At 39.3% G+C, this 20,331-nt stretch overlaps 1 protein-coding gene and 1 long non-coding RNA gene across 4 annotated transcripts in view; both read right to left on the minus strand.

The window, feature by feature from the left end:
* Positions 1 to 20,331, minus strand: part of dlg2 (discs, large homolog 2 (Drosophila)) — a 177,485-nt gene that overhangs the window by 92,039 nt on the left and 65,115 nt on the right. The gene's annotated exons all lie outside the window — the stretch shown is intronic.
* Positions 2,197 to 6,667, minus strand: LOC120442301. The gene is made up of 5 exons (XR_005614654.1): positions 6,058 to 6,667; positions 5,092 to 5,250; positions 4,681 to 4,784; positions 4,000 to 4,155; positions 2,197 to 2,905 (listed from the first exon to the last, which is right to left on the minus strand). It is a non-coding gene; the product is annotated as an uncharacterized LOC120442301 (long non-coding RNA).

Here is a 20,331-nt window from a genome sequence, read left to right on the forward strand (position 1 = left end):
GGAGTTTTGTCTTTGGGATGAACCAGTTTGTGTCTGAGTGTGTTGCTGGGTCTGAAGTAAACTGGGATGTCGTGCTTGGAGAAAACTCTCCTGAGTTTCTCTGATAAACCTGCTACATTGTCTTTCTAATCCTCCCTAGTTGGTGTCTGACCTTCTTTTCTGTGCATCTTTGCTGACTTGATGAAAGCCCAATTAGGATAACCACATGTTTTAAAAGCTTCCTTTACATGTGCGAGTTCCATCTTTTTCCCTGATGGCTTCTTTCACCCCTCTTTCAAACCATCGATCTACTCTGGCTCTTTTAAAGGGACAGCACCTAGCCACTGGTACAGAGATGTTGATGACACCTGGGTCAAAATCAAAACCTAAGAAGTGGAATCCGTCACTGCTCACATCAACTCTGTGGATGTAACATAAAGTTGAACATAAAGTTCACCAGGGAAGACATAAACATAACAGTTTGCTGTTAGTGGACTCTGCCGTGCACCTTGGGGAGAATGGAAACCTCAACAGTGAAGTTTAGCTGAAGCCCACACACACAGACCAGTACCTCCTCTGTGACTCCCACCATAGCTGGACTGGCCGATGGTGATTTGTCATTTTTATGGGCCAATGAGGGGTTTTTTTGGTTTTGTTTTTTGTAACGGTATAAACAATGAAAGATGGTGGATTGGCCAGATGCTGCCAGATGTAAAAATAACTCAGTTGTTTGGTGGTGACTACGGTGGAGCTTCCACAGAGGCCAGCAGGTGGATGAGGGAAACCGGAGGCAGGAAGAGGAGAGACCCGAGGCAGCCGCCGGTCCGAGTGTCAGGTGAACTGAACTTCAGGGGAGAAGTTATGACCTGCAGTCTATCTGGGTCAGATATAAACCAAGTTTAGGTGGAGTTTATTTTCGGTATGCTAACTTTTTACAGTCAGTTACAATAACTCGTACCGCGTACTAGCTAGCATGACGGAGTTTCTATACAGCTGGGTGGGTGCTGTGATGTTACTGATGTTGAACTTTATTTTATTCATAAGGTTCGTTTTTAGAGTTGCCAACTGTCCCGTAAAAACCGGAATCGTATTCATCTCGTATTAAGAGAAATTATTACGCGTTTCGTATTGAGGTGAAAAGGAACAGTTTGTCCGGGACTTCAGCTAGAATGGAAAAAAGACACAAAGCTGGAGTTATTCTGCATCTTTACGCCGTCAGCTGCCTCTTCATCTCTCATTCTCCCCCCTCCCTCTCCTGTTGCTACTTCAATCATGAAACGGATCAATGATCAGCTGATCGGCTTTTCTGTCGCAAGTCACTTTGCGCCAGAAAGAGGAAACCAGCGGATGTCGCGCTAAACAACAGCAGCACGTTTAAGCTTTCAGCTGTTGTTAGAATTTATTTAATATTACTTTCTAGTATCAGCTGATGTTTGTTGGAGCCACAGCTGTAAAGCTGCTGGTCATGATGTCGGTTTGGTTATGTGGTGAGAGGGAAACATGAAGATGAAACCAGGACATGTCCTTACTGAATCATCAGAGCTGAACAGGTGATGGAGAAACAGGTTTACCTTTTAGGTCACATGGATGAGTTGAAGGGAAGTTATGAACCGTTTCTGAGAGACAAATAACACCAGGATCCTTTTCTGTGTAGCTGACAGCTGGTAACTGTGCAGGGGCGGGTCTAGCAAAGTGTTGCCAGGGGGCCAGGTAGGGCATTAACAGGGAAGGGGGGGAAATACTTTTCTTTATTATTCTCACCTAAAATGTATAGCTTTTAATAAATAACCAAAGTTTTTATCTGATGTGAAATATATAGAAATCATAGATGAATACCAACAAGACTGTACATCGCTGTCACAACAGCGTTTGTTTTCATTCAAAGGCTTTATGGCTTTTCCTATAATACCCGGTGGGCCGGTCTCTAGTCAAAATGCCTGGGCCGATTTTTTGTCCCAGTGCAGCCCTGACTCCCACCACCCTCTGGAACACAAACTTGGAGTAATCAGGACCCTACAGCACCAGGCAGAACATGTTCCCTCTAAGCCTGAAGGGAAAAAGATATATTTACTTTCTGCTGACCATCAGCTCAGGTTCACCATTACAGTTTCAGCCAACAAATGTACACTGTCTAAATATGAACACATTTGAAAAATTACGTTATGTTTACAAACATTCATGTCTCAGAAATAAGCACAGCTGTTCATATTTGCCATTACAGTTTTATTTGTCAGAGAATTATGAACTTTACATTGTGCATTGAGTTTAATAGGTCTGTCTCATGGCTTTGCACTATGAGAGCTGGAATAAACATGTATCCTGACAATTAAAGTTGAGCAAACTTCAGCTAAATCTTGAAATAGTAGATACAGGTATAAATGGGATCAGATCAATCTTTGCATGGTCAAAAGCAGATACCTCCTGAGTTCAGTCCATCATATTAAAAAAGAAATGATATCATGCTTTTTACATACACTTCCAAATAATAGTCAAGCAGCCCAGTCTCACAAATAGGTAACTAAGATGTCTCTAATGTAGATGTGCACAGTGTAGTGTAAGCATTACAAGATCATAAATGAAAAAGCAACATTCATGTAAAACTACAGGCTCAGGATTTTATAAGAAAGACTCTGAAAACAAAACTTTTTAAAACAATATCTTTGGTGTAAGTGATCATGAAAATACAAAACAGAAGTGAACAATTTTCAGCAACAAACCCTAACATGCACTAATATTATACATATCCAAACAACAAGACACATGTCAAAGTTTTTGAAGTGAAGAAACATGTTGTTTTAAAAAGCACATCTAGTGTGTGACCACGATTGTCACACTGTGGACTGAGACCATGAACGCCACTTCTTTGAAGCATTCTTCTTCTTCTTGGAATCAAAATGGAAGCGGAAACATCACGATTCACTTTGATCTACCAAAAGGAAAAAGCAGAATATCGGAGCTGAAACCAGTCAGGTGAAGTAATTAGGATACAAACAATAATTCAGTGCATTGTCTCCGGTAGCTTAGTCTTACAATTGTTGATATCAGCTCAGTACAACGAACACTCAGTGTCAGGGAACTCCTGTGTGGAAACTCGTGGTTTTTATGTTTTTATGTATGTATTTAACTTCCATCCATCCATTTAACTAAGGAGGAAGTGTTAACTTAAGTAACTTAGGACCAAATGTCAGTTTGGTGCAGGCTGGTTAGTTTAGACTCTAGGTGCATTCGGTCCCCTGTTGTCTGTAACTAAATGAGTTGGTTGACTTTGTGGCTGGGCTGTATGTGTGGTTATATCATGTCGGTTTGGGCTGGAGTACCTGTCCCCTGTTAGGCTTAGCAAGTTTCTCCAAGGTGTTTAGCTGGCAGTGAACATGAGTAGAGCTTCTAGCTTGGAAGCACATCTGTGCAGGCTGCCAGCTTTTTGGTTGCTCTTTTTTACCCCACTGCTTTTGAGAGTGTAAATATCCCAACTGGTTACCTTTGACTGCAGTTAACTTGGGTTGTAGGCCTGGGTCCCCCATGACAAGATGAAAAACAATCATCTAGGATACATAAATTTCATACTACATGCATATATATCTCTATCTGCCACTTTTTAAATTCAGCTATGTCTGTCAGAAATTTGGGATCTAAATTACAAACGTGTCACTGGTTAGTGTAAATGGCTCAATGTGACATAGATATCAGGTAATGGGATTTAATTTAAAGGTTTCTATGTCAAAGAATATCAAACCTGGAAAAGCTGTTTATGGTCAGAATTATTAAAACTGTAATTGTAAAAAAAATCACATGTGAGCTTTTCTCTTTGCGTCGAGTATCCAACACTGTGACTTCTTACTTGTAGAAGCCGTCACTCCAAATGTCTTATGATAATAATGTTTTATGATGAACGTGAAAAGTATGTCCACTGTTGCAAATGACCATGGGAGTGACTAGAATAACATCCAACTAGATGTTCAAAAGACGTCCTTAAATGTCCTTTAAGTGGCAGAACAAATGAACGAACAGGTAATCGCTTACTTGAGATGAAATCTGCTCAGCTACTTTGAAAACAGCTTCTAATTGCTCCTCCTGTAACAGGATGGCTTCTCAGGGCTAAGGCCATCATGCAGCCCAGCAACCTTTATGGTTCTGCTGTGATTCACCAGGAACTGTTAGGGAACCTTTCAGTGCCTCCTGTGAAAGACACAGGCATAAACACACAAACATTAACATGTTCCACAGGCTTCCAGTTTGATCACTTTGATTTTCTCATCCTGTGGACAACGACATACACGGATGCAGGTTTATTGTTAACTTTTGGCGGTTTATTTATTGAGCAAATCCAGCTCCACTGTGATGTTATTGTTAACTGAATTCAAGACTTTAACAGTCTCTTCTATGTAAAAATGCAGGTCCATCAGCATGAGACAAACTTGACGACACACTTCAGCATACATATGTAACATGTAATATGTAACACATTTACATTTATATCACACACGTCTACTTTCCTGTTTGTATACAGGCTGCCAGTTTATCACAGGGCCAACACAATACATGTGACACAAAATCCGCTGAAGTGTTTGATATTTTAATCATAATCATAATGATGATGATTATTTTAAATATCACTATAAAGTTTATTTATAAATATATTTAGATTTGTTTCCATAACACCTAGCATATAAACCTGAGCTGTTTCAGCTTCTGACCTCTGACCTCAGTGTGAGGCGGCTGTGTCCTCACTGCAGCTTCCTCCTGGAAACACTTCTTCTTGTCTTCCCCCAGTGTTGTTTCCCTGCCGTTAATATCATTCACTGTACCTGAGGAACAACAGAGGACAAACACTCACTTTAAGAAGTACATTCATACAGAGGTAATCTATGGAAACACACTACTTCACACTTTGGTAGAGAAATCAGTTTCTGTGAAACATTTCTGTAAATGAACTTGGTGTGGAGTTTTTCAGGAGACTCAGCAGTCCCACTCTGATAACTGAAACTTCTGATAACTGAAACTTCTGTGGATGAAGAAACTGCCAGATACCATCCTGGAAAATGTTTAAGAAATACAAGATCGCTATATAAATAACGATTATGTTAAAATCACATATTAACAATTGTTGCTCACCTTTGTTTCTGATTTTAAAAAGTCATATCCCGTCAGCTCTCATGGCTGAAGTTTGGCTTTGACGGTCGGGGAACAGAAAAAGCTTTTAAGGAGCTTTTGATTTCCAATCCAGTTCTGCTTTAAAGTATTAAGGATACTTTAAAAGTGTTCCTCTGAAATCTGTGTTAAACAATAACAAACATAAATTAGTAACAAAAACACAGTGCAGAAGGTAAGTACAGGCATTACACACCATCATCGGGCCTTATGCTCCTAAATTTGCAATTTCAAATCTCTGTGAGCTCTTCAACGTGTCTTCAAAAGAGAAAAGTCCAAAACGTAATGCAGCCGGACTTAAAATTTGATTATAAAAGGTTCAACACAGACACACAGACAGAGAGGTACCTTTTAATGTTTATTGGTAACCTGATCGTCTACAGTATTACAGAGTCTGGCAGTCTTTGCATGATGTAAACGTTACTGTAAGTTTCCAGCTGCCTCTCAGGTGTGGCAGCAAGAAAGCGGCTCAATGAACCTGCATCCTGAGGTTTGTCGTGCAGGATTAAAGGAGCCAGACTTTGTTCAGACAGCTAGGATTGTGTTTTACACTGACCCTGGGTCAGTATAAGTATCATACAGCTTAAACGAAGCACTGAAAGTTGCACATATTTATTACAGATGCATTGAAGCTAATTGGGAATCTGTTTACTGGTAACTTTATTAACTAGTAACTTAATTACTCATGACAGAAGCTAATATTTCTGTCCTATCATTGTTTAAACAGTAACCGCTTTATTACACTATAAGCTAACCTTTACACCGTAACTTTAAGCTAGCACCATAAAGACGGTCAAACATGTAATAATATCTACAAATGCATCTCAAAGCTGTTATATCTGTATTACTAACATAACCACATTAACATTATTGACACTCGCTGACTTTTAATAGTCATTCTATAAATGCTGTCCGCTTAAATGGTCTTACCTGTAACACTGCTGTATCCACCGGATTCCAGCCAGAGTGGATTCTGGAGTCTTCCCACGCTCCTGTTGGTGATCCTCCATCTGGATGGATGATAACAACCTTCTGAACAAACTAGCAGGTGGAGATGGCCCATGCTGGCCCATATCTATGGTGCTGATTTCTGCTTATAAGGCCCATTGAATGGACTGATAACACCTGAGGCAGGTGTCCCCAGTGCCTAGTGTTCGTTCCCAGTCTAGGTTTTAGTTATAAAAGTTTCTCTGTTGCCTTTCACATTCTGTTTTCATCTTAGTTCTGTACCATGGACATCAGCCTTAATAAATGGATTGTTGGTTATTAATATTCACCTGCCTGTGAGTCTGCATTTGGGCCTTTCTCTCTACAAAGATCATCTAGGTCTCGCTGATCGTAGTTAAAACCATATCACAGAACTAAGCTAGATGATGCTGATACATTTAATTCACAAAACACCATTTAAATGCCATTACTGCCTTTGAAGATGTTTGCAGACACACAGGGGCAAATTATTAGTTTAAGTTTACTGACTATTAAAGTTTTTTTTTCCAAAATTTCTTTTTTTTTTTAATAGAGCAATAGATTTTGAACACAGAATTTCTGCATACACTTGTTTTCTTCAGAAAGCATACTTTACATGTATCTGAACACAATAACAGATACTATTTTTTAATGACCTGATTCAGTATTATTAGCTGGTTTCTCTATTGAGCCATAACATAAACCACTGCTTTGCAATGATGTGCTTTAACTTTGTAATGCTCAAAGCAAAGTAAAATCAACTAAGGGTTATATTCTAGTTTACACAAAGTTTAAAAACTTAAGCAAGGGTTTCAACTGTCACTTGAAAGCATTATACCAATAACAAATGAAATTAGTTTAGACTTGAGAAAAACAATTGCTGATGCTCAAAAAGCAGGAAATGGCTATGCAAAGATACTGTGGTGTTTCCTATAGTCAAGAACTGGAGTGAAAATTATCATCAAGAAAAGAGAGCCACATAGTACACAACAACCCTGGCAGAGGAAGATCTTTGAAAGATTTCAAAGACTCTGGAAAGAAAACTAGTATGCAATATGTCTAAAGACCACAGAACATCCACCAACAACCCTGCACAGGAATGGACTGCAAGGTTGAAGAGCAAAATAAGCGCCACTTCTGCAGAAGAAACACCTTCAAGCCAGACTTAAATTTGCTAACAGCAACCTAGAAAAAAAATTATGCATACTGGAAGCACGTCCTTTGGTCAGATGAGACACAACTAGAGTTCCTTGGCCGTGTAGACAAGTCATTTGGACAATTTCAAGTTTGTGGGAAAAATTTGAGGATTTGAGCACCTTCTTGTTCCAACATTACTGCACACGAGTCCTCACCTCATCCTGGTATTACACCTTTGGGATGAATTAGAGTGGAGACTGTGAGCCTGGCCTTCTCGTTCAGTGCCTCACAAATGAACTTTTAAACAAATGGTCAAAAATTCCCATAAACACACCATTTGTTTAAAAGTTCAAATCAAATCAATTCAAATCAAATCAAAATGTATTTATATAGGACATATTAAAAACAACAAAGTTGACCATAGTGCTTCACAGTCAGTAGAAGCATGAGACAATTAAAACAAAACAATAAAAACAGGACAGGAAACAATAGGTGACAACACAAGAAGCCAGATAACAGCCAACTAGTTAGAATCAAAAGCCAAAGTAAAAAGATGGGTTTTAAGACATGATTTAAAAGACTGGATGGACTCGGCGGTACGAATATGAACCGGTGAGGTTATTCCAGAGTCTAGGTGCTACGGTTGCAAAGGCCCGGTCCCCTCTCGACTTCAGTCGAGACTTAGGTTGTGCTAGGAGCATCTGATTGGACGATCTAAGTGCTCTATTGGGATTGTACAAGTGGAGGAGTGGAGGAGTTCGGAAAGATAGCTGGGCGTTAAATTATTTAGAATTTTAAAAGTGAAATAAAACTAAAGTTTGTGGAAAGCCTTCCCAGCACAGTTGAAGCCGTAGTAGAAGCAAAGTGTGGACTAAGATCATATTAAACTCTATGGATTAAGTATGATTAAGGGATGTCACTGACGTTCGTATGCGTGTGAAGGCAGATGAGCAAATATTGTTAGCAATATTGTGTACATCAAAAAAATGTTCGAGTATCGGCTAGTTAAAATATGAAGATATGAAGACTTTTCATATTCATATAAAATATAAAATTGAAAAAAGTCCCACACTCCTGCAAAGTCCCTTGTTTGAGCACACAGTAATATAAAAACAATTAGTGAGATTTTTTGAATGATATATAGAGACCAGCCTGCGGTCTCTTGCCACATACGTAGAACAGTATTCGTAGCGTCAGATAGACAAAACCACATTGATTGTCACATGTGCTCAGCACAGGGTGCCAGTGGTGGACCGGCCAATTCTGGTATTCTATGGCAAATCCTAGTTGGACTGAACTGTGCCAAATAGTGAGTACAGAGCCCACTAGAGCCCACTAGAGCCCACTAGTGGCCCTACAAGCCACCCTCATGAATTCTGTTTCTGATTGTTTGGTCAGAGACATTCACACCAGTGATCATTTTGTAGGGTTGTGACAGTGCTCATCCTGTAGCCAAGAGCAGATACTGGTCCTGCTGATGGCTTTAAAGACCTTCTATGGTATAGCTGGTGGTATAACTTAATGTATTAAACAATATATTAAGCTTATATTGCTCAATAAGCTCACTATCAAAATGGCTTCTATGTCACTTTTTTAATATAAAATCTGCAAAGTTTCATGCAAATGTTCTTTCTTACATTCAACATACATGGCAGACGTTAATGGCTTAAAATAGCCAGTCATGTTTGATACTTGTATTTCAAATGTGTGTACTCATAGTTGTAAAATGAATAGAGTATATAGTGATTTTCTCCTCAGTGAGATTTTCCCTAAAATCTAAGCTGTGACATGAAAACTGCTGTTAACTGTTGCAAGGTGAAGGTTTTGGATAAATGCCAGTGTTTATGATTAAAACGAGAGTAAAATTATGATACAGCTGTTGTAAAACTACAGATTTTTAAAAGCATTTTTCATATTTTGTTGCTAGTCTTCTAATTTCACTGAGGTCTTGCAGCACTGAGTGAGTGATCAAAGCTTACACTAAGCCTGGTTAGCAGGTTGCGTTAGCCAAAGCTGAAGGTGGCAATGATTACAAGACAGATTTGTGCTGTTAGGCGTGACTGTGGTCCCCAAAGTAAAACAGTCAAAGAGCATTAGCACATGAATAGTGTTAAAAAGAAAACGTGACCTGCAAATGATAATAATAATTATTATTATTTTGATCCAAAGCCACCTTTAAAAACCCTCAAGTTCACCTTAAATTTGTACTACTACATTATTAGGTCACTGGACACTCCCATGCACCCGTCACAAAAGACGTATATAACAAGAGAGCTGCATGGAAAAAAAAAAAAATTAAATACCACCTGTGTAACTGGACCACCAGGTAGCCTCCTTCAAAGTGGGCGTCGTCCCTACACCACTACCTCTTTCAAACACACGCACACACACACTTAGTCATAGAGGTCCCTTACTTGTGACACTGATCTCAGACCACAGTAGCATGCAAAAACCATGGGAGTGCTGTAGGAACATAAAGGAAGCTAAGTGTTATCTTTAAAATAACAATGTCAGATGGAACATAAGTAGCAGCATCACTGATTTGAATAAATAATTCTGATTGTCTTATTTTGTTTTGGTAAATTTAAAATACAAAAGAAAAAGTAGAACAGTTTTCACAGCTCCATCGAAGCTCGCGAGCAACTGTGAAGAGTTGGTGAGTGAAAATGCAAACAGGTCTGCTGGCTGAGTGATTTGCACACTTAATGGAAAACTAAAGAAACACAGGACAGGACTAATACTGTGGGTACACAAGAATGTGGGAATGTGATATGAAGAATCTTTGACATGCTGTATAACGCAATAATGTAAGTAACATGTGTGCTATGCTTACTTTACTCGAGTTGTAACTTTTAAACTGAAAGAAACTGGCCACAAATGAATTGAACAGATCCTCCCCAACATAAGCAGAAATGTGCATCACACAGCAAAGATTTAATAAGTGTTGCAAATGTTAGTATGTGTATATGTAAGTAAGAAGAAGTTTTAACAGAGTTTTAACAAGCTGAAAAAGCAATGACAGGTTACAGCTCCACCAATCTTTATACTTGGCTCATTACAGTCAGACAAGTAGAGTTGTCCTGGCAACCACCAAACCCAAGCCTCGTCCATTGGATGGCCAGACGAATAAGCATGATTTGTCACTCCAGAGAACACATCTCCAGGGTTCTAGAATCCAGTGGCAGCGTGCTTTACTCTACTGCATCCAACGCTAATATCACTTTTTCATCTTGAAACAACAGACTTAGCTTGCCTAACGCTCTATTAGATTCAAACTTGAGTTCACCAAAACAGCTTTAGACAACAAAGTAGGTGTCAGAAGAGAATATTGTATAATATGATCAGCTATATGAAATGTATCTTTTTATCTTATTATTAAGGACATGTCTAAGTGACTTTTCACCTAGTAACTTGTGTGCAGCTACTAACCGCTTCCTGTCTTCAGAGAACAGAGAAGTAAAACCTCAGCTCTTTTAGAAGAACATGCAAATGTAGTGAAGGGAAAAACCCAGCGGCTCTAAATGAGCGTTGTTACCTTTGTACATACATACACACACACACACACACACACACACACAGGAACATCTTGTATAAATAAAGGACGCGGACAGTCAATAGACGCAGATCCTGCGTCTAAAGGGCTGCCCTCGCGAGCGAAAGAAGAACTGCAGTTGTTTGTGTTTTCTGACTCAGGCGTCTCAACTGAAGAACGGCCGGGTGATTTAAAGAAATCCCCTGTCATTTAAATTGGTCCTTCGAACCTAGAGATGGAAACACCAGATACGTTTCTGTGACTCCAATAAGGTCTGACTTCTGCATCCTGACGTCGTGGGTAAACCAGCACCGAAGTCTGTCGACAGCCCTCTCCAGGTAGAGGTGAGAGTCCTGGAACGTTGAATTCGGGTCCAGGCCGGTGGTTTAGTACTGGTCCACGACGTTGGGATCCAGATGACCTGAACAACCAGCAAAAGACGACTGAGGGTGAGAAAACACTTTTTTGGTTTTAAACCGCTGGAAGGGTTTAGAAGAATGCGCAAAATAGGTTTGCTGTAGCCGGAATTACTTCGTGAAATGCGCAAAATAGGTTTGCTGTAGCCGGAATTACTTCGTGAAATGCGCAAAATAGGTTGGAAGTAGCCGGAATTACTTCGGAAAAACACGTTAAATAGGTTGAGTTCGCCGGAAGGGACTAAGTTTAGATTGGTTCTAGAGGTAGCCGTCAAATACCTCGTGACAAATAAGGTTTAAGTTCGCCACAAGGAACTGTGTTTAGAGTGGTTTTAGAAGTGGCCGTGAAATACTTCGTGACAAATTAGCGCGCAAATGTCTATCTGTGTGTATGTATATGTGTTTTGTGTATGTGTTTTAGAAGTAAGTTGATTTTGCAGCACAATAAGTTGCTGAACTACTTTCATTGTTTTCTGTTTTTTTTATTGTTTTCTTTGCTGAGGCTCACGGACTGGCCAGTGACGGCCCAGCAAAATCTTTGACAATGGAGAATAAACAAGCAAAATTAACACCTGATGAGAAATGTTTAGAAAAACAACAAACCAGAGCAGGACTAATCCAAAAGAAAGACAGAGGAATGCTTAGGGGAACAGCAAGAGGTAGAGGTAGACCTATACACACACCAAAAAGTGGCTTTAGCACTGTATGCTGGAGGTGTGGAAAAGAGGGACATTTTGTACGTGACTGTAAGAAACAAAAAAGCAGTTCAGACTAGGAAGAACATTATAATCCCTTATCAAGTGAAAAATTAGAGATCAAAGTAGGAGTTTAAAAAGAGTTGGATACAGACCCAACTGAATATATATATAAATACTCTTAGGAATAAAGTGGAATAAACAAAAGGTTAAATCAAATTAGAGCTTATCTCTACTATATTCAAACTAATAATAGGAAGCATAACAACCTGTAAATTGGTACAAATGAAACAAATTGGGAAGACAACTATGCATGAAAGCAGATAATTCACACGAAACCATATTAAAATAAAAAAGAGAGATGCATAAGGTATATTATGGCTGTGTCATTGGTCAGCCAAGGAAAAGCAAATGTCTCCAGCTTGGGAAGGTGTGAAGCTGCAGATTCACACAGACCCGTGATGGATACATAATAAAATATAAAATAATAATCTATTGTATATTAGTAGTATAGTAGTATATTGTAATATACTATCGCTGTTATAAAAAAAGGAAAAACAATACAATGATAACATTAATAATGACATACTATTAATAATAAAAGGCACCTCAGTCAGTTATGATGTGAGGCGGATAATTGTTAAAAGTAGTCTGATTCAAGCTTAAGGTTTGCTCAAACTCAGTACAAATGATATATGAGATGAAAAAATAAGGAAAATACCTAATCTAATCAAGTGCATAGAGACACTTGACCTGTTTGTATATAATAAGTATAATATAATAAATAATAAGTCAGGCCCTGAATATAACAGCCAAAGCTACAGGTTTGAGACAACACAACAGTGCACTGGCTGCTGATTCTATTTTTAGTTATGTGTGTGTGGTGAGAAGCTGTGAGGATGATGAGAGGTTTCAGTTTTTTCTTTCCTTTTTGACTTGCTCTTTCTGATTATGGAAGGCATGTTTAAAATACTCGTATGAAAGTGTATTTTGAGTGATTTTAACCGTGTGAATGCTGTCAGTATTTGATTTGAGTGACTGTGTGATTTGTCTGAGTAAGTGAAAAGGGGGGAGTTTGAAAGAAAAGGCAGTGTGTGAGACGATTACTGAATGACAAAAGAGGTTAGAATGTTTAAAAGTGTGAATGAAATAAAGGTGTATTGTTTTTAGATTAAGATTTAGTAGATTTAAGAGGGTCTGTAGATTATAAATACAAAGAAAAAAAAACAAAAGAGTTAGATTAGTTTGAAGAAACAGGAAATATGGCTCTGTGTGCCTGCTGTGTGAGAGGACGTGGTGGTTGTGTGTCTGGAACAGGAACTTTGCATGCCCATAAAAGGAACTGAGGGTGTAAAGAAAGAACACAGAGAGACAGATGAGTTACCTCTAGGCACATAAAGCAAATGAAGCCTTTAAGAAAAGAAATGAATATAATACTAATTGTATGCTTTAGTGTGCCAATACAGGTGGGCTTCTCTCAACATTGAACCTTGAGTAACCGGCAGAAAGTATAGAGGAACAGTTGGGAAAAACAGGCCACATTTGGCTGAAATTCTACAGCTTCACCTGTCACTTTGTCCCTAAACTGAGAAGAAGTTCAAAGGACAGTTAATCGCCTGATGAAGACCGACAGAACATCGTGGACTTGAATACAGCAGGCAAACGACAGTGCCACTGATCCATTAACACTGATGACGACTGACGACCAGCAGCAGCATGTAAGAGTAATGCAACGAATGTAATGTAATGAAAATACAGGCTGGGCAGTTGAACAGTGGGATAAAGAATTGTGGAAGAGCACTGGACATTGAGTGTCATATTTGCCATGCTTGGAGTAATTTTGGAAGAGAAGACTGGAGAAGAAAAGAGAAGGAACAAACTGTGTTTGCTGGAGCTTTGAAGCCCGAACAGGACAATGTGAATGAAAAAGGGACCAGTGTCAGGTGAATGTGGACGAGTAAGACTGCGAGAATATAGGATATAATTGGATTGGAAAAATTGAAACGGGAACTCATGATTGTTTAGTGATGTCCACCATATCACGTTTAAAAGAGGTAAACACAAATAGACCACACACATACACAAATTGTTACATGTGAAAGTATTTTTGAGATGAATTAGAAGTGAGGTAGTTTGAATTTAGAACTCAGTGATAAGATGCATGAATTAAACCTTATTGAAACAAACACTTGCAATGAAGAAAGCAGCTTACACTCAATTAATATGAACGCAAAGCCTTGGTGCCATAGGCAATTTGTTTTTGTTTTTGTTTGTTTGTTTTGTAAGCTTGGAAAACAAATTTGTGATCATACTTGTGGATCACAGTGACATATAATGATTAGGCACATGATTTAACAATGACGAGTTTTAGAGCTGTGAGTTATGAGCTGTAAGCAATGCGAAGTTTTTCCTTAACTTAAAAGTTTGAAATATGTAAGATGTATGAATTCTTTGAGAAATAGGAATTGCCTAAAATGCCTGAGCCACGAGGCAGACAGAGAAGATGGACGCACGACAACTTACACCTAATGGACATGACACAAGATCACATCCATCCTTGGATGAAAAATGACTGATACAGATATGTGTTTAACAAAACCACAGAGAAAGACTGTTATGTTTGCTCGCACATGCCGAGCATATTAACACAGCCATGTATGAGAAACACCCTGGAACAAGTGCACCAAATCTGATCTAATGACTTTTGTAAGGTGCACAACAACATCAACATCCTGATCCAGGAAGAAGCCCTGAACTTTAACAAGTTTTAAAGAGACTGTTGATCATCATTGAATTTTTCTTGATTTTATTTTGCTTTTCTTTACTTATGTTATTCTTTGTTTGAAGCTGTAATTTTACAGATGATAAGTTTATCATTCACAGCATACGCAGATGTACCAAAACCAGTGAAGACTTCTTTTCCTATTTTTCAGATGAAGATGAGGTGTAACTAATGATATAGTAACTGAGAATGTGAAAGACAAGTAGTTACTCACTGATGAATTGTACATTTCATTTCGTGATCAACAGGAGGGAATGTCAGAAGAGAATATTGTATAATATGATCAGCTATATGAAATGTATCTTTTTATCTTATTATTAAGGACATGTCTAAGTGACTTTTCACCTAGTAACTTGTGTGCAGCTACTAACCGCTTCCTGTCTTCAGAGAACAGAGAAGTAAAACCTCAGCTCTTTTAGAAGAATATGCAAATGTAGTGAAGGGGAAAAACCCGCGGCTCTAAATGACGTTGTTACCTTTGTACACATACACACACACACACACACACACACACACAGGAACATCTTGTATAAATAAAGGACGCGGACAGTCAATAGACGCAGATCCTGCGTCTAAAGGGCTGCCCTCGCGAGCGAAAGAAGAACTGCAGTTGTTTGTGTTTTCTGACTCAGACGTCTCAACTGAAGAACGGCCGGGTGATTTAAAGAAATCCCCTGTCAGTAGGCTTATTAAATTTAAACACAAATACAAGAACAACAAGCAACAAAGGTAGAAGTCATAATGAGTTTTTCAACAGATGTATGATAACTCAATAACTTTACTGGGTGAACTCCTTACATCAAAGGGAAAGTCTATAAATGATAAACATAAACCAAAAAAAGGAAGCTACAAGTTCATATGATTTATGGAGAAACAATTTTGTTTTTTCGTTTTTAGCTTTCAATTCAGAGTTACAATCTTTATACTAGCAACATGCCTACTGTTTTAAGGCAACAATGAAGTATGTGGGAGATGCACCAGTCTGCATGTTGCATATATTTTTGGCGCCAGCCTCCCTGTTACCATAGGAACTGTCTATCGATTCAGCTGTTTAAGTGAACTGACAACCAATCAGATCTGCAGCCATTACATATTTATTTAATTATTCCTTAGAGTGAGAAGTTGAGTTGAGGGAGAAAACGGAGACAAACAGTGGCTTCAATGAAGTACAGAAGAAACATGTGGCTGAATGAGTTACAATGAAACTGATCCGAAATTCATTCAGGAGGTAATTATCCTGTAACCTCAGCTCCAGGCCGAACCTCTGATCCGGATTTGAGCCAGTGAATCTCTCCTAATTGTACTGCCAATTCACTGTATTCTTTAGAATCTATACCTGAATAAAAGATTATATATATATATATATATTATATTATATAATACTATATATTATATAATCAAGTCCGTAAGTATTTAGACAATGGTAAATGGACTGGTTTCTACTCTACCTGAGCACACAAAGTACTTCATACAACATACCTCATCTACCCATCCTCACACATTCATACAAAACTTTTTTTTCTACACTTAAGTTCTTTCTATATAACATTTACACATATTCACACTCTGACGTATACATCAAAGAGCAACTCGGGGTTAGTATCCTGCCCAAGGATATTTGGCATGCCGACTGGAACAGACAGGAATTAAGCCACCAACCTTCCAATTAGTAGATGACCTGCCTTACCTGTTGGTAGTTAAGAAGGTGTGGCTGATGGACAACGAATCAAACACCTGACTCGCAAGAGGTTCCATGGCCACGTGACGCAATTTCATTCAGTTCATCAGGTATTGAAATTTCAAGATGAACTTCTCAGATTACAATGTAAGAGATGAAGCAAATCAACAGACTGAAAATTCAATATAAATATATACACTTTATGGCCAAAAGTAATGGTAAATGGCCTGTATTTCTATAGTGTTTTACTTAGTCCCTATGGACCCCAAAGCGCTTTACACAACCAGTCATCCACCCATTCACACACACATTCACACACTGGTGATGGCAAGCTACAATGTAGCCACAGCTGCCCTGGGGCGCACTGACAGAGGCGAGGTTGCTGGACACTGGCGCCACCGGGCCCTCTGACCACCACCAGTAGGCAATGGGTGAAGTGTCTTGCCCAAGGACACAACGACCGAGACTGTCGAACCCGGGGCTCGAACCGGCAACCGGCTTGACCCGGCAACCTTCCGGCAACCTTCCGGAAACCTTCCTATTAGAAGACGAACTGCCAACTCTTGAGCCACGATCACCCCATAACCATTCAACCTTCCAAATCACTGAATTCTGGGGTTCCAATCACTTCCATGGCCCCAGGTGTATAACATCAAGCACCATAGGCATGCTGATTGCTTCCAGAAACATTTGTGAACAAATGGGTCGCTCTCAGGAGCTCAGTAAATTCCAGCCCAGTACCCTGATGTAATGCCACCTGTGCTACAAGTCCAGTTGTGAAATTTCCTCGCTACTAAATATTCCAAAATGAAAGCAATTTGGAATAACATCTAACCCAAGTGGTAGGCCACATAAAATCACTCATTAGATCAATCTTTCTTTTTCAGTGTGAGCTGACTCCATGTTGGATGAAGGCGTCACCAAATTTCTGCAGACTCAATCGCTACAGACTTCCAAACTTCACCTGGCCTTCAAATGAGCTCAAGAACAATGTATACAGAGCTTAATGGAATAGGTTTCCATGGCCAAGCAGCTGCGTTCAAGCCCTAGCTTTGTGGAAACAGCTTGGGGATGGCCTTTCCCATGTTTCAAGATAACTACACAGCAGTGCAAAAAGTAAGGTCCCTAAAGACACAGATGAGCGAGTTTGGTATGAAGGAACTTGACTGGCTTCCACAGAGTCCTCAATTTAAACCAAGATAACACCTTTGGGATGATTCAGAGCGGAGACTGAGAGCCAAGCCTTCTTGTCCAATGTCAGTGTCTGACCTCACAAATGCGCTTCTGGAAATGGTCAAATATGAATATATTCCTAAACCTTGTGGAAAGGGTTCCCAGAAGAGTTGAAGATCTTATGGCACAGACCATTCTCATTCCAGACACGTAACATACCAACGATTTGTCAAATCCCGAGGCGTCCAATTGGAACGCGAAAGGTACCCTTCCGCGTCCCTATGATACGCGCCGGATTGTGGATGGAATCCAATAGAATGACGCTCCCGGCGGTAACACATGTTCCAACTGTGTATTCCAGCCCTAACCCTAACATTAATTTTAACCCTAACCATAACCTCACCCCTAACGTTAACCACAACCTTAACAGTGTTAGATGTTAGTGTTAGGTGTTAGTTACTGTTTTCCAAAGTGATTCATGATGTGAAAGTAAAACGAAATGTACATGTGTAGATTCATTCCAAACAGTTCTTGTACAAAAGGCCCGCCAGTCGGCGGACCTGACGAACAGAGCCACATCTGCCGAGTAAATACATCAGCATACAGCTGCCGACCAGCCAATGAGCGGTGAGGCAACCCATCCTCTTCACCAATCAGAAGACACAATTCTACCTCATCATTACGCACACACGTCGACGCAGAGAGTTCGGTCGGAGCTGCAGGTGTGGAGAGTCAGCAGAGTTTTACTCACCATGTGGATTTTCGTTCTTTCTAATGCTGTTAGCGGTGTGCGTCCATGAGACTGTAAGTTTCTGTGTTGTATCCTGTTTGTTCTTTGCTGGGGCCATTGTCCACCCTTGTTTAAATCCTTGGCGCACACTTTGTTTACCGAATGTTACTGCCGTTTACTGCGAAGCAGCCTCTGCCGTGCAGTCATTAAGGGACCGACACTAAGTTCTCATGTTAGCTCTAGTGTAAAGTGCCTAGTTAGAATTTATGTAAATAGTAAATTAGCATTTGTTGATACTCCCTTACTTTGGTTGAATGTTTCACTACTCAGTATTGTTTGTATTATTGTATTACACATTTAATTCACTCTGTTCACATAATTATATCAGACTTAGAGCTGGGCGATAGAATGATAACGATATGTATTGCGAAATAACTTTTTCTCGATAGAAAAATTAAACTATTGCGATAGGCCTCATCTCTCTTGTCCTCTTAAAAAAAAAAAGAACAGCCAATCCAAATTAAGTAGCGCAGAGCCGAACCAATCACAGCCGCAGCATCACGTCACGTGACTTGTTACGTACAGCACAAGCGCCAAGGCGCACATGTGTATTTGTTTTTGCAGCCGTGCAGCCCGGGTAATGAAGGAAACGAGTGTGCCGACTAGAGAAAAATCAACCGAGAGCGTGAGCGAAGGTTACCGAAGAAAAAACAGATAATGGTTCCAATGCCAGAGAGATTGTCGAACGGAAGGGCCACAGAAGTTCCGTAGTGTGAAGGTATTTCGGCTATTTCAAGTCTGACAAAAAACAGAGTAGCGCGCACTGTAAATTGTGCCGAAAGCAAGTCTGCAAATACAATAAAGCGGTGCATGCTCAATCTCTGACTGAAAGCGCTAATTCGTCATTCGGCTTTTGTCAGACTAAAGTAACTGTTAAAACTGTTTGAAAAGCTAAGCTATACAACAAGGAGAGATTGAGAATTTCCTTTTAGTTCTCAGTTTATTTGATATTGACAAAAGTTTCAGGTTTGTCTGTTCTCCTGTAAAACGACCTAAGATTTATTTTTAGAATTAATATTTTGTTTCTAAGTGGAATTGTCAATTTAGTGGTCTGTTTTGTTTGTTCTATTTTGAAACTTAAACGCTTTAGCGGCTGCCTTTTGTGTAGTTTGCAATATTTGCCTTTATCTGAAACTGAAGTCTCATGTTCCTTAAGTACATCTACCCTGTTGAACTTATTATGGGAAATAAATATTTTAATTAAAACAAGCTGCTAATTATTTCACATTTTACTTGTGAGCAACGGCACATTTAAGTCTTACAAATATAGTTATTTGGCTTATATCGTGATATATATCGTTATCGCCTGAAATGAAAAAAACATATCGTGATATGAAAAAATCTTATATCGCCCAGCTCTAATAAGACTTTTATGTTCTTTCCAACAGAAACCACACCATCACTTCACCACACGGCATATAGCATTTTACAGCCTGTTAAATCCCCTCACTCACATTATGGATGTGTACCTCGGCTTCTTGTTAAATAAATGAGTGAACGACAGATACCTGAGTGGCAATGGATTTGTGGATAAGCCATCCGTTCTTATCGGACAACCCTGTTGAGATTGTGGATTCATAGAGTCAGCACCTTATCATCTTCATTATTCATAGTCAGGAGGTCAAGTCCATCCCTCTTAATGTGACATCCTCCATTACAGTTCTCATATTTCCTGACATTTCTGAAAGCGTAACATACAGATGTGTTGGGAGGCCAAAAGCATAACATACCGACGATGTGTCACATGGCGTAATTTGTTACGCTTTGGGATGAGAACGTGTTGTATGGCTGCAAAGGGTGGGCTTACATTGTATTAACCCCCTACAGATTAAGAATGGGATGTCAGTCAAGTTCATATAAGTGTTCAATTCAATTCAGTTTTATCTATATAGAACCAAATCACAACAACAGTTGGTTCAAGGCGCAACTGTTGAAGGTGTTCTTTAAGTACATGGTCACTACAGCCATTTCCATCTTATCGGCAAACTTTACAAACATCTGTCCATTTCTCTTCTTAACACCATACTTATCACTT

This window comes from Oreochromis aureus, linkage group 10 (assembly GCF_013358895.1).
Source record: "Oreochromis aureus strain Israel breed Guangdong linkage group 10, ZZ_aureus, whole genome shotgun sequence".
Classification (NCBI taxonomy): Eukaryota; Metazoa; Chordata; class Actinopteri; order Cichliformes; family Cichlidae; genus Oreochromis; species Oreochromis aureus.